The following is a 23942-nucleotide window of genomic DNA, read 5'->3' on the forward strand; positions in this document are numbered from 1 at the left end:
CCACGTGGAGAGGCAGAGCTCCGACACCGCTCTGTCGCCGATGTGATTCATTGTCGCGCGCGCGGAGTTTTTCGTGGAGTCGCGCCGCACGGCGAGACGTCTCGAGTGAATGTATAATATCGCGTAGGAGGAGCAGGTGGATCCACAAAATCGTGGCGACGGCCGGCTACCGGTGGAATCGTTTCGCGCTCGCGGCTAACTTCACAGTGCAGTGACACGGTTTTTGTTTCAACGTATATATACAGTGCGCGCGAATGTGAGAGACTGCAGCCAGTTGGACGACGGTTGGTTACGCGACGCGACGAGTGGTGTATCTACGCGGAATTTTTGGATTACCTGAAGCACAATTCCGAGAGGCGGAGGGGACGCTTTGCTCCGCTGTGTTTTGTTGCGGCCGGCCGCGGGGGAATCGCAGCGCAACAAGGTCAGTGTCTCTTCTCGATCGTTTCTCCGAGACTCCGAGAGCCGTTCCTTTCCTTCGCTTCCGCGAGACAAAGAACGCCTGCATTCGCCGGTGCGGAATGCGTGAGGTCGCCGTGAAAGCGAGTAACGTGTTAAATTACGAATCGCGTAAGGAAGCGTTTCTCGGCGACGATTCAGTCGATTTACGCGACGGTTGCATCGATCTGATAGTTCGATCTCGTTCGTCGAACAAGATGGCGTCCTAAAGAATAACGACCGAAACTTTGCGATCTCGCGATCTTAGATCTGTTTTTTTTTTTTATAGTTGAACTTGTGTATTCGTTTTTGTAATTAAAGTGATGTTGGTACATGTTTAAAATTTAAAACGAAAGCCAGAAGGAAAATTCTAGGCGCAGTTCAGTGCAGTGATAAAAAAAAAACAAATCTTTTCACGTGTCGGAGTAAAACCGGAGACAAGACAAACTCTTGAGAAATAAAGATTGATTGATGGAGTCTCGGCCTAGTATTTATAGTCTGTTCTTATTTCAGGCTGTTCCTATCTTGACCCTTAACTACAGCTGTGAAAACTACACTCAAGTTCTACACTGTTAAATTCATAATGTCAAATTATATCCCATTCGAGTTATTTTTGATCATTTTTATAGGCCGCCACTGCTCCTCATTGCGTAGTTAATTCAACTAAAATAATGGAGTTAAATCATTTAATTAAAACATGTGTTCGACTCAAATTGAATTTATTGTTTATCAAGTGCATACGTTAATATAAATGTTTGTTTTGGAACTAAACAAATTCAACTACAGAAATAGATTAATTTACATTTTGATATACGTAAAAGTTAAAAATATTAAAATAATATTTAAATCAAAGGGTTGGGTTATCATTGGCTGCGTTCAGCAGAAAAAGCAGCTTTGCAACTGTTGTAAAATTTTTAGATTTGATTGGTTTTATACATTTAGATCCAGTGAGGACCTAAGGGCAAGATCAATCATATATTAAAGAATTTTACAACAGTTGCAAAGCTGCTTTTTCTGCTACGCAGCCATTGTTCCTGTGTAAAGTGTCTTGTTTGAGGTGCAGAATGCAAGTAAACCTCTATTTTATGGTGATTGATAGAATTTTTTTTACCCTACAGTTTAAACTCTTGTAATACACACGTGGTCATTAATGTCTTTTCGCTTGAAACTAACTGTTTTTCAGGCAGATACGTTGCATATGTATGTACCATATTAGTATTAAAATTAGTGTTTAAATATACGTACATTTTATAAATAATTGCAGTACAACTGCAAGTTATAACAAACTGTGTTCGTACATACGAACACCTAAATACATCTGTCAGAAACGTAGGAAACTTCAAGCGAAAAGGCATTATTGATCACGTGCGTATCAATCATATAGATTGTACCAACCGTTTAAAATTTTCACTCGGGTTCAAATGATCCGTTACTATAATTGAGGATTAAATAATGTTTCGAGCCTTTAGTACGGCGCTGTGATTAGTTTATGACATTTTGAGAGACTGGAATCAAGACAGTCTCAAATACAGTAAGAATCAACTATGAATACCAGTCTCGGAAAGCTCCATTATTCGCGCGGCGTGTCTGAATGTTTTTTCTTGCAATTTCGAAACCGGTGCGTAGGATCTCATAACGACTCGTTGTCTCATTCGTACGAGTTTTGGAGTGGAACTTGCTCCGACGCTCGGCGAGCGAACGGATTTTTTTATCGCGCTTCCACACTGAGAGAAAAATGTTTTGTATTTGTAACTATAATTATATATTACTATAATTATGATTATTACTGTTATAATAACAAAAAATATACTTGACGGGAGCCGCTACCGCGTCTTCTGATAATAATAGTAACTATATATATATATAGTTCTAGCAACAAATGTATATAGGTGGCAACCTAAAATTCTATGGTTTTAATAACTATAATTATAGTAGTTATGATAACTTATATAATAATTATAGTTATTATAACTATAAAATACTTGAAATTACCATAAAAATAATTCAAGTGACTATAATTTTATAGTTATATTTTGAGCCAACCATATTTTTTATGGTTGTCCCAAAATATAACTAAAATTATAGTCACTTGAATTATTTTTATGGTAATTTCAACTATTTTATGGTTATAATAACTATAATTATAGTCATTTTAGGTTGCCAACTATATAAATTTGTTGCTAGAACTATATACATAGTTACTGCCATTATTATTATAGCAGTAATAATCATAATTATAGTAATATGTAATTATAGTTACAAATACCAAACATTTTTCTCTCAGTGCAGAAACTGAGCTTTTTACCCGAGTGGGGCGGTACATTTACCAGGAAAAATCGGGGGGGAGAAAAAGTGTGAACTGCGCGTCACACTTTTTACCGGAACATTTCACTCACAGTCCCGCGTGACGAAATCTCTTTATGAGATTTCTTTATGGAACTTCTCTGTGAATCAATGCCGACTAGATGTTTCGATCAGATAACGATAGTGATTCGATAAGAACGGAACGATACAATGCTGGCTTTATTTGGTTGTTATTATTTTATCATATTGGCTAAAATAAATGAGCATGATTTTTGAATGGACTACATTTCGTTCAAACTGCTTCGCTCACATCCGTTTGATTCTCGTCACTTTTTCGAACGAAAACAGATGGATCCGAAATGTCGTTCGTTTCTATCTAAATTCAGTTAGCACGCGCGCTGATAAAAAAATCTGCGCGTATAGATGTATACATATTTTTTTCGCGGTCCATTTTAATATTGTACATGGCGCTGTGCACGCAAATTCATTTACATCGTTCGGCGCAATTTATTTAACTCCGCGCTTTTTACGTCGAACCGGGTGAACATAATATAAAACACGATACGCTACGTTTAAATTATTATTCATAAAAGATACTGCAACAGTAATTATACGGATACGGTTCTCTACAGTGTTTCGTTGTTGTGCGCGTAAAATGCTGTACAGGTTTGTTAAAACGAAGATATCGTTGTATAGAAATTCTCACGCGCCGCATCATGTTGATTTTAACGCAACTGAATTTGTTTTGACGTTACGTACATTTGATATCGGGAAAACTTAATGAAAAAAACAATTGTAAGTTCAGTTTACTCTCTCTCGTTCGTTCTCTATTTTTCTTTCATCCTACAAAGGCTTTACATGCGGGGAAAAAAAATAAGAACGCGCAAGTCTTGTAACTCCTTCACGCAGATGTTTATCCGTTGTTTATGCATAATCCATATGACGTGGATATTGTACGCTAAGTTTACGCGCACAACGCTCCGATAGATAATTCAAGTAACCACGACGTAATTCTATCCTCCTTTGATTCGGCTTTAACGGCGGACGGCATTAGATAATCTATTGTTCATCTTCTGGGGCGGACGTCGAAATCTGTAAGACACTTTACTGACATTGAGGTCTGTAAGACCCGACGTAAGACCTATTTAAGTTATGTTAATTAAAGGCATTAATTATCTCAAAGAACCAAAATGATATAATTCATTAAAATATTCTCAATTACCAGTCTCTTTGTAATTGAATAAAAAATGTAAAACAACTCATTAACCATGATTAACAATGCTTATTAGTATCAAAATTATTAAGTTGTTTGTTAATTTAATATGTAATATTACTACTCTAATTCTGTCCATAATTGCGTTTCAAGATTGAAAAAGATTTCGGCGCGTATTTTGCAGAATTAGAGGTGTATGTAATTCACTCTGAAATATAATCACTAATATATTCGCCGAAAATAGATTTATTTCTCTTAATTGATGCACAATTCGATTTCCTTTTTTACATTCGCAAATTTGGATTATTCTTGTTAAAATATACCTTCTAACAAACACCAACGAACGGTAACATAACATAAATGTTATAATTTCACACTCAACAATATAACACATGTTACACATAACAATTACATTATTGAGTGTGAAATTATAACATTGATGTTATACTAGTCAGTTGACGTTTATTCGCCACTCGGCTAGTATTCGCAAATACTAAATTTTAGTAAGAATAATTCACATTTGCAGATGTAACGAAGAAAATTGAATTGTTTAACATTTTTAACAAAGAGATACACAATTAAGTGGGTCCATCCATCCGTCAGCTCCGGAGGGTTAACGTGACCAAATATTTTCGGAGTTAAAGTAGCAAACTTTCTGTTTGTGGAGAAAAGTATGGATTTAAAAATAAGTGTAATAACAACCATTTATTTTTAACGAATACTGCAATTATTCATTTTTGACACGTTTGACGAGACAGCGAAACAATCACCTTGAAAGCGGAACGTCTAGTCACGTTATCTATTATCCGACTTCGAAGGCGTACAAACTTTTTCGCGGAAACGCGCGTGACGTCGCGCACCGCGGCCTGCGATATTTCGATACCTACTCCCGGTTCGCCGTAGACACCTCGGCTGTTTGTTTTGCTGGCGCCGGTATTTGTACGCACGTGTGAGTATCGAGTGGGTACACGCCCGTCTCTACGTGCAGTGTCAACAAACTGACGTCGTCGTTGACGACGCCCGGTCTCTCTCTCCCTCTCTCCCGTTGCGCCGCGTGTACATCGTGGCTCGGTGATTCGTGGAAGGAGGGAGCTCAAAGGAATTCTTCAATTGTGCACCGAAGCGAGAATAAAGACGCGGGAAGTTGCTCGCGTCCTCCCCGCCTTCTGCACCGAACGATCGCGCACCAGTTTCCTTCGGACGCATAATGAGTGTTTTTCCGCCCCGCGGTTGTATCAACGAGACGTGTCTTTAATGTGCCGAAGGAAAAAAAAAGCGTCGGTTCTATAATTGGAGGCTTCCGTGAGTCTCTTTTTTTATTTTACTTTTATTCGACGGTTATCACTGACGGTTCGCGACTTCGTAATAATGGTAATAATGAAATGGAGAAGTGTACGCGCGCGCGCGTGGAAAAAGCGCCAGTGCGAATTGAAATTTTGCGAGATAATTGATTCGGATGCACCGTAAATGCGGCGTCGTATTTGATTTTTTGTTAACGTTAATTATAGGTATATATAAACTTTGCCATATCGCTTGAATTGAGTTGTCGATTTTTCGAATGCCCGAGTCCTTCAATATTATTCTGTTATTTTATGAAGAAACGAGTTTGATGCACGGTGAGAAACCAGTTCTTTCTACATTTCGTCCTTGAGTAGCAAAATATTGGATGGAATTTATCGGGAAGAGGACAGGTTGCGCCTTGGAAATATGTGAAGTTTTTTATACCCATATTATACTCACATTATACCACATTTAAGCAAGATTACGTCACGAGCTCATTACTGACATTCGTGTAGAAATCAAAAGGAACAACTTTGCGAAAAAAAAAGTGATATTTTATTCCTTTTTGCAAATTGAAGGATTTGCTGCAACAGCTAACCGATATTTTGTAAAAACGGAGTAAAAGAAATATAAAGTGAGAAAAATACCAATGTTCGGCTACATTGTGGGGGGCTTATATCTTTTCCATAACTTTAATTTTAGAATTTTGTTTACTTCGTTTTTCTACAATATAAGCAGCCCATTGTTGCAGCAGGTAACAATTGATCTCGACACCGAAATTCGTGAACATCGTAATTTCTCATTGCGAAACACAGTTTTTTATAGTTAAGCGATATTGTTGTCCTGTGTGATAACGATAGCGAATGCATGTAACGGTCGTAACGCGAAATGAACAGTTCGAAGTATAATAAAAGTTTACGTGACAACGTCTTTCCCGACCGCCGTCGGTTTCTGAACTTAGTGGCCTTTATTTTTGTTGGTTTGTGAAGACTAAAAATGCGATACACTCAACGCCAGTGGAAAAAATGATTGCAGTGCTCAAACGCGAAGATCGTTCTAATCTCCCGATTTAGAAATCTTTGACTGATACGTACCACCGGTGTTGTATGAAAAAATGATAAAGCCAGTGTACAAAGCACGGAGACCCGACTATCTCGTTCGTTACGTTTATCTGTCTTCGTGTTTCTCGCGAACGCGGCATACATCGTTGACGTTCCATTGTCTTTATGCATTATTGAGTTTAACGTTCCTGCTTTTTCTAACCGGTAGTAGTCCGTTTCGTTATAACCATACGATCGTTTCCGTATAGCTCAGTAACTATGCAACATCTGGCAGTTTGTTAAAAGCTGTACGCCGATCGATGCAGCGAAGGATTGCATGCAAAAAATGCACCTCCATAAATTTTAGATTACGGCGGATTACGATCTTTATATGCATTCAAGGATACTTTCGAGGTAAATGTATAGCCAGCGTTAACAGAGGCTTGAATTTTCAAGGTATATCTAGTATAAATACAATTATGACGTTATCATTTGGATCTGCGATCACTATACTGAGAGAAAAATGTCTGGTATTTATGATTATAATTGTATAGTAAAATAATCATGACTAAGTGCTCTATTTTTATAGTTATTACTGCTGTAATATGTTATTAATAATACTTGTATTCTCTCTCCCTCTCTCTCTCTCTCTCTCATACTATTGAAAATAAAATGTTAATTTTAAAATAAATATTTTTGTATAAAAACATGTAAATTTTAACATTTTTTGCATATCTCACAAAGTTCACTATACGTTTTTAAGTTAAAATTAACATTTTATTTTTAACAGTGTTATTATAGCAAAAAAATTTAGTTGGCACCGAGAGTGACAATAAATTATATTTAAATTATGATAATCACAACCATTTTTTTCTCAATATACGATATAAAATATATGCAATCTCTTTTGTAACGTTATAATACGTCGACGAATAAATTTCAAATTCGTGGGAATAGATAAATTAGGATGTGATGGTTTTTATTATGATTGCTCGTCCATCAAACGCACTCGACTTATTGCCCTTTAATTATAATAATGACGTTTGAGTACAAGACGTAGCAGGATTTCTTTGTTGCATCATCGTCGATGTACACGCCATTAGGCGTCGAACAAACGTAGTTTCCGTGGGTGTTGCTGAGACTCACTCCATTCGAATCCGTATATTAACGCCGCTTCGTTAATTACACCCCGTGAGATTACGACAGGGACAGGTGGCTCCAACGATTAGCTATTGTCCGTCCTGGAAATGCCGGTCAGACAGATACGCTTAAGCGTTGTCGATAAGTACTGATTAATGTACTTCGTATGTGGTGTCAATATCGAATCGAGGCGTTTTAGCTTTTAGGTAGAAAAATTAGCCTATCTGGAGAGTCGGAGAAAACTTTCAACAGTTCTCTCATGACCGAAATTGGAGAACCTATCGTGTGACTGTTCAGAAAACTTCCCAACCTTCTAACGTTCCGGCTGTCATTCTCTAATGCGGGTACATTAGGTGTTTTAAGTATCAGAGATACTTTTCGAAAAAATATCTGAATATTTACACGGAAAGAATGGTTTTGCTGAAGATTTATTAGATAGATACGCATCTAAAATTAATTTAAGTTGGAACAATGAGGCGAATTTCAAACAACTGACCATAAACTGTATTTATTAATACTTATATTATTGATAATAATAAAGAAATAGCTCAAATGATTAAAAATTAAGTAAGAAGCTGCAAGTCTAATCACAATTAAAAACAACAATTAAAAATAATTTATAAAAAAGCGTGTTAGGTCGAAATGTTTATTTATAAATTATTTTTCATTTTAATTTGGCTCGTAGCTCCTTATATTGTATTACTTATTGTTATGTTTGCACTGAAGATGATGATCTCTTGATGATCGAAACGACCATTTTCACTACGAGAACAAATTAATTTTAAACATTCAAATATTATACTTTCTCACCAGTTATTATATTTAATTTTAAATTATATTTGTTTGTCATTAATTATAGCACAATTACTCAGCTTGACTCATTAGCCTTCATTGCATAGTTTGATTTAAAATAAAATTTTGTTGTTAAACTTTCCAAATAATTATGTAGCACGCTCAAACTGATCGCTGGAATGTTAATTTAAAACTTTTTGTAGCATTGCTTATCATGCTTGAGTTTCTTACATAATTATTTTAGATAGTCCAACGAAATTAGATATTTATATTTAGGTATTTAAATTTTTAAATACTTTAACAAAATCGTTCTTCCTGTATAAATTAAAATTATCTAGTTCAGAGAGACCCATGAATAAAAAATATATAAGAATGACTAGTTCAGAACACGTATCGCTGTCATTATTTTTCGAACGAAATCGAAAGTGTTCGTCGTCAACAGATTTGATTTTCGAGGGCAACGGGAGAGAGGTAGTCTCGCAGGCACATTCGCGCTTATAACGGATCGTGAATTCAAGAACGACGATAAATATGCCGGTAAAAGGCCGCCTGGAGTATAAAAGCAACAGCACAACACAACTACGCCTCGCATTTGACGCGCAGGAGCAGCTGCTGCGTCCTCGTCTCTATCCTGCGGTCGAAAGACGATGATTCTCGAGAGCGCGGCTAATTTTACGAAGGAAAGCGAGGCGAAACGAAAGATAGCGGTGTTCACTCTCCACGGAGCTAAACGTGCAGCTTCATTTAAAAAATGTTTTCTTTTTTTACGCTCGAGTCAGGCTGCCACTCGTATGCAATTCGGCGCGTATTTATGAGACCAGTCATATCTCAATCTCAACGCGCTGTTGCGCGCGCGCGCGCGCGCTTTTAAAACGGCGGTGCGATGTATGCGCAAAACATTCCGTTGCGTGCACTGAGAGAAAAATGTTTTGTATTTGTAACTATAATTATGATTATTACTGCTATAATTTGGAGACACTGGTAGTGTCTCGGCGCTAAGCTACGCGCAGCGATAATAATAACAGTAACTATGTATATAGTTCTAGCAACAAATGGTATAGTTGGCAAACTAAAATGACTATAATTACAGTTATTATAACTATAAAATAGTTGAAATTAAAGTGACCATAATTTTATAGTTATATTTTGAGACAACCATAAAAAATATGGTTGTCCCAAAATATAACTATAAATTTATAGTTGCTTGAATCATTTTTATGGTAGTTTCAACTATTTTATAATTATAATAACTATAATTATAGTAATTTTAGGTTGCAAACTATATACATTTGTTGCTAGAACTATATACATAGTTACTATTATTATTATTATAGCAGTAATAATCATAATTATAGTAATATGTAATTATAGTTACAAATAACTATAAATTTATAGTTGCTTGAATCATTTTTATGGTAGTTGCAACTATTTTATAATTATAATAACTATAATTATAGTAAATAATTTTAGGTTGCAAACTATATACATTTGTTGCTAGAACTATATACATAGTTACTGTTATTATTATTATAGCAACAATAATCATAATTATAGTAATATGTAATTATAGTTACAAATACAAAACATTTTTCTCTCAGCGTGTACACGCATTAACGCGTAGAAGCGTATTTCTACGATCGGATAGTAAATTTACGATAATCGGTTGCCCATGATAACCTGCGTGAAACTTGTTCGTTGCAAAAATTTAAAAAAGAACTATGGAGTAGAAAGTTTAGCACGACCGTTATTCTAACTTTGCCGCATCGCAGCTTATAATATAAATTATTGCCTCCGAAAAAAAGACTATTGTTCCATTTCGAGCTATTGATTTCTAATATTGTCAATATTCATCCATATATCTCCGCGTAATTCTTTTATTCATTATCGATAGGTAACAGTATCGATTTTATCTGGTATCTATCATATCAAAAGTATATCGAGAGTGTGCATTACGAATCCAGATACAACACAGTGTTTTTTTCGTCGTGATTCCGTCTAATGAGCGCCACTGTGTACAAGCAAGGCGATGTGCTGCTGTTCCCTCTTTTTCTTTCTGCTACTCATTTGTGGTACTCATTTGGCTCGAATGTCATATGGCGTGTTCGTGCGTTCTCGCTGAATAATTCCATCGGAAAGGCAGACAGCGCTTACTTGATTACGGTGCAAATCTAACCGAGTTTTGTTTGGGAAAAGGCGGCGAATCGCGTTATAGCTTGCACGAGCTTGTACATGAACTGCACCCCTGAAATGTCACTCACGTTCTCGTAAGTGTTCATGCGAGTTCCCTGGAAACTACCCGACGTAGACTCGCCAGCACTCACATCGTAAGCAGAGCATGAAAAAGGCGAAGAACATGCATGTGCATTTGTAGAAAAAAAAATATAAATTAGAAACCATACACACACATATATATTTTTTATATATACATTGAGAAATGTTCTGGTTGTACCAAGAAGTGCAAATACAAAATAAATTTTAATTATATCAATCAGAATTCTGGTTACCGTAATTAAAAAGGTTTTGTATATAATAAAAAAGCAACGACAATGTAACGATATAGTTACAGTCGTTAAGAGTTACAGAATAGGTCTCTATAAATTTTTTATCTACGTTAAAATTAAGGACGCGAACGTCATGTAAGTTTTTTGTTTGTAACATACAATTTTATGAATTAAAATATTGCTGATGAAAACTTAAACTGAACTTTCATCAGCAATAAAGCTGAAACGTACATATTAATCGTGAATGTTTTTTCTTCTTTTGCGACTTTATTATAAAGTTAAATTTTATTAGAGTAAATACTCTGCGTCGAGTCCTATCGTCTACTTTGTTTTTGTTATTATTTGTTTGAATTTCCTTGATTATTAAATTTCTGATACGATTATAAATGTTTGATTTGTATCTTTCTGGTTGAATCTGGCAGAATTTCAGTTAATGCAATAAGACTTATTCTAGATATGTGCATATAAAAAGAGCAACGCGCTAGATACGTACATTGCGCGCTCGAAAAACGTCCGATATCGTGACGCGATATATTTGACCTGACCCGACCCGGTCTTAAGGTTTTCCGGATCGTTCGACATTCCACGAGTGGATGCCAAGAACCTTGCGACCCGATCGGCAGGAACAAGTCGCGCGAGCGATCGATACTGTCGATTTTACTATCTTATCGGTTATTCGACCGCCGCCATCGTCGTTCGGTTTTCCGCTCCAGAGACATTCGCGATCGCAATCACGATTACGCGTATATATATGCACGCCGCTTTTATGGGTCTCGAATAGTTTTGAGTCATTGACCTGTGTGTAATGTATAATACTGTCGACGACATCGAGATTCCTCGAGATTTCGTAATCGTCCAAACAAATGAAACGCAGTAACAGGTGCGACAGATTAATTTGAATTTTAATAATCGCGCCTCGCACGCCACAATGAAATAAAATAAACTGTGAATAAAAGTACGAGTAGATTGCAACGAAATAAAATCTCGACAGCATTATTGTTCGAGTGTTCCGCTGTGTAATTTTCTTCTCTGAGAGCGAAAAATTAAGAGAGAGAAGTGAAAATTTTTACTTAAATTTCTAATTGTGATTAGATTTTGTCGAATAAATTTTACGCGCAATTTAAAATTACGGAAAATTAAATTATGAAAACGGAAATGAGAAAATTTACTGGCACTTGATTTTATTTGACGATAACATAGCGATAATGCAATGTTTGAGTTATTTTTCCCTTGATAGAAAATCTTTTCTAAATGTAAGCACGTGATATCAAACACCTGGCACTGCGAAGGTCTTCACACCAGCAGGTATACACTCTGGGAAACAAGCCTGCCCATTCCTTTGTAATAGTACACTCGTGATAAATGATGGCATTTTTTTTTTGTGCTATTCGAAAAATTATTTACGGGCAAAAGTTTCGAAAGTAACGGAAGGAAAAAATTAATTACGCGAATGGAAAATTATTATCCGACATTTTCCCTTTTAAAGCGTCAGAATACGCAATGAAGTTGTTTATTTTGCACTTTGGTTTATATTTCCTGGATCATACAGCACCAAACGAAATGTGTCTTTAAGAAGTTAGTTAAACTCGAATTTATATCGTCGCACCTTCACCATTCTCTTTGTATCACCAATTCGTTATATAATGACTTGCTGTATTTCTTCTTATTCAACGCGCTCGTGGATCGACAACCGCCGAGCCAAAGAATGCATTGCTTTAAAGCTATCTTGACAGTTAATTTCCTGAGTGGCAGCTGCACGTATACGGTGAATAATCGAATACATGTACGCGTCGTCGTTTTATCGATTTCACATACGCCGGAATCTGCACGTTTTAATTAGGAAAAAATTTATATACATTTAATGCTTATTTATGGCATGTATAATATTTATAGAATCATCGTAGCTGACGGTTCCATTGAATCGATATGCGTATCTCACGTATCAATATTAACGAAGACATAATTTTAAAACTTGTACGAAGCATGCAGTTGTTACGGATAATATTAACATAAAAAGTCCATCGCGTAATATCGGGATAACGGGAAAATCGGTAATCATATGATAACAAATAAAAGTTTAGTAGTACAGTTACAAAATGTTACAACGAATATCAGTATATGGATAAACGTGATGCCTCGTGATATTATTAGCGAACGAGTTAATGAGTTTTTCGCGCTGCGTCCTATCGCATTTTCCCCCTTCTCCGTTGCTCATTCAGTAACGCGACGAATAGTCGTCCGATCCCGATCGCGTTTGCGTGTAAGCGGATTTAGCAGCTTTTTGTGACAGCAGCGCTAAGAAGATTATAATAAAACAATGTATAGGAGTCACACAGAACGAGTGGGAGAGAAATGAAATCTGTATGATGGATAACAGAACTGTAGGTAATTCAATGCGCGATTTCATTAAAATTCTATTTTCCATTCGGTATTCATTCGCGCCCAACCGACCGGTCAATGTGCTTTGAAGTAAACAGAGGCTGTTTTTTCGAGTGGAAAGAAATAATATGGAATTTTTGTACGATCAGTGTCATTTATTATGCAATTTTGACAACTGCAACGTCAAAATGGAAACGAGGCAAGGCGATTCTTTCTCTCCTGCGCGAAAGCCCCGCCAAATGAGAAATAAATCCGCGCGGAAATTGTATAACGTCGAACGGAAAAATATTTTTCGTAAGCTTGTTTTTCATACATTTTCTTTTATGTATTTCCACTGCGCAGAGAGGGATTTATTTCCTTTTGGCTTACCAGATTTTCCTCTGTGTTTTATTTTGAAATTAAAACGGTAGAAGATATGACAAAGCGGTTTCAAATATGAATTATTCGTAAAACATTGAGATTATGTCATATGTACGTATTTTGTACGTAGAACTGACAAAACCTCATCACTTCTATATATAGAAGTGAATATACTAACTGTAAACCTAAAGCGTCACGGTGTTCCGTGCCCGCTGCACAGAAGAAGAACATATAGTATATTTTTAACACACTCCTCTCAAAACATCGCCGACGTTGGTTCATCGTTTACTTACACGTATATTCTCGCGTTAAAAGCTGTTGTTTAACTGTTTTCTGAAACCGTTTCATCACGTAGTTTCGTGCTGCAACGAGATAACGCCGAGTGTCGTAAAATACATTTGGAGAAAGCTCGAGAAATTAAAACAATACTTGCTTAATAGTAGCTTCGATCTGTAAAGAATTATATTTCTGCGAAAAATGTCATTAAATTCTCCGCGAGAATGCATCCCCTTCACGAACAACATATTTTTATAGCGTTCGAAATTGTTGAAATTGTTGCTGTACCAATGCTTTCTTGATCACGTCTGTCATTAAGTTTTTTACAATTTTTTTACGGTTATTCTGTTTTAAAATTATGAAGAAATATACCAGTACCATGTGATTCCGATAACGAGTACTTGAATCGTTTTAGTAGTAGTTCGTCGTAGTGTGTATATTTTATTGTACAGAGAATACTTTATCAAAGAATCTACGTAGAGTACGTACTTTGTATATATACAAGAGCCTCGGGAGTAATCCGAACGAACCACAATTACACCGATCGTCGGGGAAAAGTCCTCGACCGGGATGTGCGACGGCTCGGGCGCAAATGGGAATGCAGCACGACCCTGGGATTAATAACGTGGAAATTACTTGGGTCTAAAACTCTCTCCCGCAGTCTGTAACAAAATCAGAACGTCGAAGATTGGTCTGCCCTGAGCGATTACGACAGAGGGGAAGAGAGAGAGAGAGGGAGAGAGAGATAATGAAAGAGATGGATGATAGAGGGTGAACAGGAAGAAGTAACGGAGAAAGAGAGGCAGAGAGCGGGTCCAAACCCGGGCCAATCCAGCGCAGGGCAGGCTTTGACGATAATTACGTCATAAAAAAATAATAGCTCGACCGGTTTCGCGTTGGTTGGTATACTTGTACAGTACCGCGGGGCTTGCGAGAGATCGCTTGTGTGTCGTAAAGAAGAACAGCTTTTCTCACGTGGCACCGACCGACCGATCGTCGTCGATCGTTCTTCGTGCGGAATACCGTTGCCAATGTTTCACAATAACATTTCGGTCTGCGTTTACCGCGCTAACGGCTATAAAAGTCTCAAAGACTTTGAAGGTACTTTTAAATAACGCACTTAGCAATACTGTCCGTAATATTTTGAGTGTCGTAACACGTAAAAAAATATTAGCACACTATTGTTAACACTCTGAAAATATGAGATACAAGCTAAAATTTCTCTTTGTTTCCTTGCAGAATATATATAAATGTCTCTATGTCGCGAAAGATATCTCAACCTGACGTTTCAGTCTTTCATGTCTTTTCACTTGAATATAATATTTCTAAGCATTAAGTATTCCACTTGTGAGACTGTATTTTTATAAAAAATAAGTATTCCCCTTTCTGAGAAGATTGCTGACAAAGCTCTTCGTCCTTACTTTTCTTGGACCTCGCACGATCGCTTCCTCCGCTTATGCGTTCTCTACGCGACGTCAGTTGCGTTGCCGGTGGTCAACGTTGAAGAAACCCACGCTTATTCCGCGTGCATACCAAAGTAATGCTCAGTGCTCCTCAAACTATTCGATATGACCAACCAGCAAACTTATTGCAAATCTAGAAAGCCCAAGAAATTGGCGAAAAATCTACCTTGCCACAGTAGAGAGACATGGAACCAAAATTGGTCTAATTAACAGTCTTGAACACTTTTCTTAATACTATGCGAATTACCACATCAATATGTGTCAAATAACATAGTTATAGACGGCTAACGAAGTTGCTTTTTCTTTCGTACGTGTTCATGAAATGCAAATATAACGACAATAAAGTTGAATATCTAATTGTACGAATCACAAGAATTATAAAAAATTATTTATCTCATGTGTTCTTACTATGTGCTTAAATCGTGAGCTAATTGAGAAACTCGACTTGGTATATCGATCCGCGAACCACCGCCACTTTGCGTAGTACTGATTTAGCCTACGTAATCCTGTTCTCGGGCCAGCCGGCGGCGGCCAAGCGGGCGTGCGAATGAATGGGCGAGCAGGCAAGCATTCGCTCGTAGAGCGAGTATGTACGTAGCGCCGCAGCCTTAGCCGCGACCCAGAGTGACAGGAAATCGCCGGTTTAAATTAGAGACAATAACGTACCGCGAAGAGCTTCACGATTACACGACTACGCATACCCGGGAAGAGAGCACCAGCGGCGGCGGATTACTGGCGCACAGCTGCAACCGCGGTAATAAGCCCCCTTGCTAATTTGGTTCTCGATTCTGCAGCGCCGAGATACACCGAGAGAGCAGAAGGGAGAGAGAGAGAGAGAGAGAGAGCTCTCTGCTAATCCTGCGGCTCCTTTGGTCGTTTTTACGCTACCGCCGTTGTCTTACGTAAACGTGCGACGACCCGTACATCCGCGGTTCCACAGCCGCCTGTTTCCTGCAGACGACACGGTCGGAACGTAGGTAGATAGCTGTGTGGTGTTTTTAATCTGGTACGGTAGCACACGTTAAGTAATATAGCGAAATTATTAATTACACCATCCAGGAAGTCGAGAGGAGGCAGTAGGTGGCACAGTGAGTCTCCGTGCTATGCTAATACGTTGCAAGTGTCATTAACATATTATGCTAATTCATGGATGGGACCGTAGTTTTATTTTGTCTTTAATCTTATATATGCGTTTGGTATATTGAGTTGAAGCCAGGGGAAAAAAGTTCTCGTATATGAGCATGACTTAATCAAATATTGAAATTGTAATGAAGATTTTCTTATATCTATATCCGCTATGTTATGAGTAGATTAGCATATTCGAGTAAAAAATGTACGTTAGTGTTTAATTTGTATAAAATATACGGAAAAATCTTTATATCAGTCTTTATATTTGCATTCATAAGTGATATTACGATACAAAGATAATATTTATGTAGAATCTACTTTAATGTAATTTTTTCAAAAACCATTTTTTAATACTGACTGTGTACATTTTAAACTCTCACATTTCTTATGACATTTTTATACCTACTGACTGTCTTTTGATTACTTATTTTCTGATTTTATATTACTTTTTGTACTATACCATAGTTTTACTGGTTCAACTGTAATGTTTCTTCATTCGTGTTCTCTTCTTTATATTTTATCACTCGATCTACTAATCATTTGTGAGACTGGATACTTCTGAAAATAAGGATTGATTACAAGTCGTGTGCAATAAAGAACGATAGTGCAGTTTTATTCAATTTAATTTTCTGAAGATAACTCAAAGTCGAACTGAAACGTTCATACTTTATTATGTTTTATAAAATAAACAATGTTATTTTGAATTATGCACTAAGTTTCATCCCAATTCATTAGTCCTATTTTTTATACTGTTTCTCAAGAATATTTGCTTTATTTATCCTAGACACATTTTTATTGTCTGTAGTGGAGCATCGTCGCTGTGATAAATTTCATCGTTTTAACGGAACAAGAACGGGAAATATAAATTTAGAATGACTGTGTATGTGTCGGCACCGCACGAAATAAAAATATCATGTGGAAAAAAATGTGGCCAAAAAAGTGAAATATATGTGATACAAAAACAAAAAACTAACAATAAATACATGAATTTAAAGACTAAAAATAAACTACATGAAGGTAAAGTAAAATTCGGCGAGAGAGAGAGAGAGATTTTATAAGTAAATAAAAAGAAATATCTTTAATCGGTAAAAATTGTAATTTATATTATGAAAACTCTTTTAAAGGTATATAGTATTTCGAGTAATCTTTTCTACTTCTTTGAGAGTTGTATTATATAACGCGTTTCAACTGAAAGTAAAGTTGCTTCGAGAGCATTGATTTATTATATTTCAAAATGTTCTGTCCTCGAAAGCAATGAAATTGATCACAGACGACCGTTGTATAACGGAAACATGCGATTGCAACGATGAAATGAAATCGGCCAAGGTGTTCTACGTTCACGCAGACACCAATATATACATACATATATACATATATGTATATATATATATATATGATAGTGGAGATAACACGCAATGTATACACATGCAAGTAAAGTCAAACTCGACATTGTTCCCGAGCACAGGCGGGTTACGTGTCCACTTGAAGAAGTTTCATGATGTTATTTCTAGAGTATACGTATTATAATTTGTCCTCAAGTGTACGTAAGACGTTGTCTTTACATTCGGCCTGTAAAACTACGATATGATACTTTGCTTTTTCAATTCTTCGTATACGTAACACGCAGTTTCATTATATCCTAATTACCACGATTTGTTGTCGTTTTCGAAAACTTGGTCTTTCCGGCACGAGCGCAAAGTTCTCATTGATAATTTTTATTCTTACAAGATGATCTCTCCAAAAATATATATGCCTCTTCTTAAGTCCAGATTGTGCAATACAGATAGAAATCGCGATTGTGTGCAGGAGATTGGGACTTGACCGACTGCAATCCGTTGTCAACCACGGGTATGACGTAACCGCTCATCCTCATTGTCTCACTCCAAATGTCCAATACGCAACCACGGTACAATCCTCGATGCAGAGTCTGATAGGGTCTTACTCGATGCCGCGGTTATCATCATGGTAACACAGAGCAGCGATCGTTGTTGGCCGCGAACCATGACTTTTTGGCTCCAGTGACTTCGGAGCTTTGTGGGGAAATAAACTTTGCCGCCGGGCGGCGTTTAAGTTATTACGTGATCACGAGACTGATGGGAGAAGTTCCTTCTTCGGTGAGAGAGCGAGATCATCGTCGGTGCTGTTTTTTTTTATCCCGGGTTAATCTCAACGGCATAAAGTTTATTTCTACTTTGCTGCGGCGCCTCGCGTTCCGGACCGGTTGCGTGCGTGGGCACTTGCAAAAAAATTCGCGTGTAAAAGCATGAAAGCTCGTTAGAGTATGTATATAAATTTCTGAATCGACTTTAGGGGAGAAAATATGACTTTGGGACACGTATCCACGTGGCCTTTATCGAGAGAAAATTTTTAACATTCTTTTTTTCGCACAGTTTGTTTTTTACAAACAACTGGAAAACTAGCGTGCGGATAATTTAAATCATAAATATGAGATTACAGTGAAACGACTTCTTCGATAATCATTACGGGATTCTCGTATCCGCTGGCAAGATCCGCGGTGGCGCGTAATTGGTTCAAGAGAAAAGAACCATTCACGGTCGGACCGCACTGCCAATTATTCATGCTCGTGTCTGCCGACCGATATGCGTGATTAATGATAAAGGAGTACGCTCAACGGTAGACCACCTCGATTTCTCGCGGGTTCCGCACTCTTATGAGCCTTTGATAGCGCAGGGCTACTGTAAAGGGAAAAACGGATATCGAAAGTACATATATGATCGCGCATCGCTTTATCGAGAATAGGTATTATAATTTTCAATATGAAGCGATATCAGAACAGATAGTTTCAATTTCCATATCTTTATTGTACGATGATTGTTGAAGCTGTGCTGCTAAATATATTATTAAACAAAATATTTTATAATTAAATATATAATCAGAATAAATTCCTATCTGCAAGATATAATTCTTTCTTTTGATAAATTTGGTATTTTGCAAACTTTTTAATAGACTAAAATTTTTTTTAAGACTTGGGGTGATATTTTTTGTAATAAATTCTTTACAGTGTTTTAAAGATGTTCGTTAGCATCAGGATCATTAAATTGCTCGTCAATTTAATTAATCGGTTTAATTTATAATATCACGCGCTCCAGCTTCAGTTTAGGACTGAGTTTCGAAATTGACAAATGATTGCGCGAAGTTTGCTTGAACTGGAAATTTTAGGATTCACACAAAGATACTATTAGACACCAAGAACCAAGGAATATAGCCTTCATCGCTTATATGCGTTTCAAAATTTTTGAAACAAAAACCATCATATCTATTGCATATAGCTCAAGATATAATCTGCAACTGCAATCGAAATCTGTATACATGATGACGTGACGAAGTGTCGCGTCTCGGGGATAAAACGTCTTCTCGCGCGCTGCATTTGTGATAACGCGATGCGTTAATGTCCTCTTTTAGCCGCATTTATTTGCCCGTTATCGCATCGAAACGCGATGTTTAACGCAGATTTCGCTACTCGCGGCGGTAAGAGAACGAGAAAACGGATCGCGTGGAAGCTGCAGATCCTCGCGATAAAAGTGCGCGCGCGCGGCTATATTGCTGCGAGTCATGACAGCAACGGCGTGGAATCCGACGAAGCTGACCGTGCGCGCCGACCCAGCTCTCCGAGCTGTAATCCACCATCATTACCGACATCACAGAGGGCTCGTTAGTCTCATTTATATTCACGTTCCTCTCCGCTGCAACTTATATCTCGCGAAGAAGGAGGAAGTTAGAACATCGACTCGTCTCGTGTGGTCCGCATTGCGCGCCGGGCAACGTCCTTACCTTTCTCGCCGCTGCTGCTCTGACGGGGCGCTTTTAATTCCCGTTCGTGCATCTTGTCTCGCTGTTGACAGTTTTTAAACGGGCTGTTAACGGACTTGTCGGGCCGGTAACTTAATTCGCATGAGTTAGTTGGTCGTGCCAGTCACTCGTTGGAACGTTAGGAATTTTGACAAGAAGCCGATATAAATGTGCAGGTCGTGATTTATCGATATCGATAAGATAATCGGAACTGGATCTTGCATTGGTTATTTTTGACAGACGATAAGTAATCGGTATTAGTACGTTACTAATTGTATACGTCGGGAAGATGTATTATCTGATAATCTCTACGTAAATGACTTTGAATAGTGAGACTGCTCGTCACCCTTCGGATGAAGGCACGTATTATTATAGCTAACGCGAGACGCACAGCAGTCATAATTCAGTACAAACGCGTAGGGGCTCACGCACGCGGAAGTTTGATTATTCCGCATTCTCCACCGTCTCTACCGTCGTCCCTTTGTATTTCACCCCTCGAATTTCCCCGAGGTTTGATGTAATTGGTCGAATGCGCTGGAAAGTCGATTATCTGACGAATGTTTCGGCCACGATAAAACCGGAATTCGTAAAACTTTATCTCTCTGGCATAAACAGCGGATTATCACAAATGTCGGCTCGTTATCTCGGAAATGCTTATTACTGCAGAAATTATGAAATTGCGTCCGAGAAATTCGCGCATTAAACGTTTCTCGATAGCATACGTCTCAGTATCGTATTAAAATATATCCGAGAACATATCTTTTCGTGATATAATACAGCCGGCATATTACATATATCACTGCGGAAATATTACTCATGGAAATAATACCGTTTTTCTTGTTCCAAATAGATAAAAAAAAAATCTATTTGCCTATCTTATATAAATAAGGTTTGCGTGTCTTTTTTTACAATGCATGTAAATGGTCATTGCATGCAAGTGTGCGTGGTAAAATAGCTTGAAGTGGCCGTCGCAGGTTTTCCTCGCATCGTTCGTCATTGTCGTAAGCTGCGAAACTACGCTGCGTCCCCTGAGATTCCGGAGAGAGCAGAATTACGTTCCAACTTTACGAAGCGAGACTTTTCCACGCTACCCTTTTTATCGTCGTCTCTCGTCAGTGCGTTGGACCTCGCGAAGGTCCCCGTTTATTATCGAACCACCCTCGTCGAAGCGACTGCCGTTCCGTAGGGGTGCCGCGGACCCCATCGGATGACTCATCTCGCGTAGTTCTATTACGGGGGCGGCAGTAAAGACGCTCCCCCTAACGACAGCGTCGCGATGCATCTCTCGGACCCCGATACGCAGCGAAACGGAATTACGGGAGCGGCGGCAGCGCGTCGCTTTTCCATCTCGTTCCTCCCTTTCCACGCTGTCAGTACAATTTTCGTGCCCGCGAGAAATTATAACGTTGAGAAGAAAGACGTGAAATTCGTTATCGGAACGCGTTAGGACGAGACAGGAGGCTGCAACGACGGTTAACTGCGACCAGCCCAGCAACACGGTTCCGGTACACAGTGGATGGTATTCGGTTTCCGCTTTATGTACTTCGTGGTTACTGAGCCGCTCGTGGACCGCAAACCCTCCCCCTCATTCTGCTCTACGCGAGCCTATTTCGCCACCGTCAGTCCGGCTTTGTTGTGCACGAAACGACAAAAGCGTTTTGTTCGACGACCGTGTACCTCTCCCTCTCGCGCGCCAAAGTTTATTATAATATTCTGTATGTACGTGTCACCGCCTGACGCCCTCGCTGCGACTATTCGCCATTTTCGGAAGGCGACAGATGTGTTTCCTGCTCGACCAACGTACAACGAAGATACGGAACCCCACAGCCTCCGCCATCCCGATTCGTGTCTGTGAAGTTAACATCTTTGTTTTCGTGTTGAAGTAAATTTGGCGTTTCATTGTACGAAACTTTCTTCATGGATAGATGTATCGTGTAGTGTCATTGTTGTTCCAAAGCATAAAATTATTATGAAATTTATTTAGTTACAAGTAATCGAATTTTTTTTATTTGCTATTATTTTTATTACTGAAATGCAGTACGTGGAGAAATAGAATCTTATGCGATCTCGGATATCTTACGAAATTTGGCTCATTCTCTCGATACATGAAGAAGGTCTTAGCTAAATTTCTCGCAGATACCCGATGCAGTTTGCAGGGTCTCCGGCAAGTTTTGGCGGTGCGCCAGCGAGAATGCCGGAAACGTGATTAATTAATTACTTTTGACATTGCCAAAATTTCATGAGGAGACACCGTGCTCGATTCTTCGAGAACCACGATCGAAGCCTGCCATATTTAGAAACCATCGTTCGTTGAGTGTTCGACAGGATACTATCGGTGGGATTTAATTGGCGCGTGTTATAAAATTAACTTAACAAGGTTTGTTGTAATAGATTTTAGCAATTCAGCTGCGTGCTAATAGTGAGCAAGCACGATCGTCTCGCTCTCTTGCTCGCATCATAATTTATATCCTACAGACACGGCCGAATTCATCGATGAAAATAGCACGTAATTGATAAATGCTCGCGTGTGAAGCTCAGAACTGCGGGTACGTGCGACTAACAAGACATTCATCATCGTTTAATAATCTTCCTCGCCTGCCTCTCGCTCTGCGCCATCTTGGATAAGGTATTACGTTACCACGCGTGGTTCATTTGCCAGACGCGACGAGCATTTCTATGAAGGGTTATCTTATCGTGACCACGCGTATCGAGTCGCTTGGCTTAGTCTTAGCCTGTTACCGGAGATATTTACAGCGACTGATAGCGAAGGCGCCATATCGATAGCGAGGATCACGATTACCCCCCATATTCTTTAAGCCGTCAGTTTACGTAGTCTCGAACTTCACATGTTATTTTTATCAAATGCACGTGTTAAAAATCAAAATATGCGTATCACTATACTGCATGCGCTTTCCTTTGTCTATATAATGAGGCATTAACTTGAAAATTACTTTCTATAACTTTTAGAGTGAATCTTACTTTGAAGAGTAAAATCTCATTCTTGAAGATTGAAAATTAAGTCTCTTTCAAAATTAATTTTTTACTCTTCAGAGTGAAATTCTATTTCAAAGAATTGAGAGAGTAAAGAAAAGAACTCGAGGTTACGTTATAATAAAAAATATTAAAGGGCGTTATTTGATGGAATTTACAGATATGACGTGAAATCTGAGACTTTTCTACGGCAATAGATCTGTTTTATTTTACGGAAGCCTACTGCGTGCGCTTACAAATTGCTAAAATTTCATTCTTTTCCCCAACATCATTGTACGCAAATTTTTCACATACCATACGTGGGTCCGTCATTGAATCTTAGATTTTAATCTCGCTTTGTTTCAAACTGACAAGGTCACTGTTCATAGTGCGACCTCGATTCACCACTGACTCGTGAGTTTTATTTTTAGGTCGAACGTGCCTTTGCCGCCTTCACCTTCGTGGGCGGAGGGAAAATCGTGGGTTCAAGATCCTATGATAAACTTGTAATAAACTTTATGCGCTCTCGTGTTTCTTACGCCGTGGGCAATTTTACTGTAACTGCTGGCCAGCTTCGCAGATAGTTCCGCGGAAACGTGGCGCGTGCGTCTTCGGTATCCTCGTTCGCCGATGTCACGAATCGACGCGGTAACTTGGAATGCGGGAATATCGGGTTATGACGGAAACGTGTTATTCGAGTCGCTGATATTACGACTTCCTGAGGAAGCAAACCGCCTGCACGAGCAATAAGAAGTCTCGAAACGGTGCTGATTATTTTGGCAGGAAGCATAGTCGCCTTCGTATGCACGATACAGTTTCGCGTAACAGTATACGTCAACGAATCTTT

At 38.3% G+C, this 23942-nt stretch overlaps 1 protein-coding gene across 1 annotated transcript in view; it reads left to right on the forward strand.

Annotated features, from left to right (window-relative positions):
- The first annotated feature begins 226 nt into the window (after nucleotides 1-226).
- The window catches only part of LOC108761866 (fat-like cadherin-related tumor suppressor homolog), a 132368-nt gene continuing 108652 nt past the window's right edge, over nucleotides 227-23942 (forward strand). The window contains exon 1 of the mRNA XM_018508625.1: nucleotides 227-424. The gene's annotated coding sequence lies outside the window, so the exon portion shown is untranslated. The remainder of the gene's footprint in view (nucleotides 425-23942) is intronic.

This window comes from Trachymyrmex cornetzi, unplaced genomic scaffold, assembly GCF_001594075.2.
Source record: "Trachymyrmex cornetzi isolate Tcor2-1 unplaced genomic scaffold, Tcor1.1 scaffold270, whole genome shotgun sequence".
NCBI classification, from domain to species: Eukaryota; Metazoa; Arthropoda; class Insecta; order Hymenoptera; family Formicidae; genus Trachymyrmex; species Trachymyrmex cornetzi.